This window comes from Halyomorpha halys, unplaced genomic scaffold (genome assembly GCF_000696795.3).
Source record: "Halyomorpha halys isolate HHAL.00 unplaced genomic scaffold, Hhal_1.1 Scaffold908.1, whole genome shotgun sequence".
NCBI lineage: Eukaryota > Metazoa > Arthropoda > Insecta > Hemiptera > Pentatomidae > Halyomorpha > Halyomorpha halys.
Window position 1 is genome coordinate 673,578 of NW_027115706.1, and position 566 is coordinate 674,143.

At 28.3% G+C, this 566-nt stretch overlaps 1 protein-coding gene across 2 annotated transcripts in view; it reads right to left on the minus strand.

The window, feature by feature from the left end:
• Positions 1–566, minus strand: part of LOC106687019 (CD151 antigen) — a 60,965-nt gene that overhangs the window by 19,411 nt on the left and 40,988 nt on the right. The window lies entirely within an intron of this gene.

The window sequence follows — 566 nt, forward strand, 5'->3', positions numbered from 1 at the left end:
ACTCAAAATAAAGGAAATTCAACTTACTATAAAGTAGTTTATGACACTTATCTTCGTAGGGGTAGTAGTTTTTATGATATTCACATATGAATATATAAATCAATTTATTTTAGCAAATTTCATGTAAACTATTACTCCTATGAAGATAAACTTAATATACTGCTTTATAGCTCATTAAACTAGCTTTAATTTGAGTGATAATAGACATCTGTAAGTCAAATGGTTTGTGAGATATAAATTTTTCAAAATAAATTCACTAACTACTGATCTTTTAGTACGTCCCATAAAAGCATTTTTAAAAAGCTATATCTCGAAAACTATATAACGTAAATAACTCTAGTAGGGCTCATACTTCAGGAAAATGACTCTTCTTTAAATGACATCATCTTAGGTTTTCTTGTGTTGTTCCTACTTTTTAAGATATAGACCTCCGAATGAAATTTTTTTTTTATCGCTTTGAAACAGCCGCCATTTTTTATTCCCCCTACCTATACTTGGCAGACTCATCAATTTTGACCAGTAATTATACATAGTTTTCATTAAAGTAATTAAAAATTGGGGTGAGA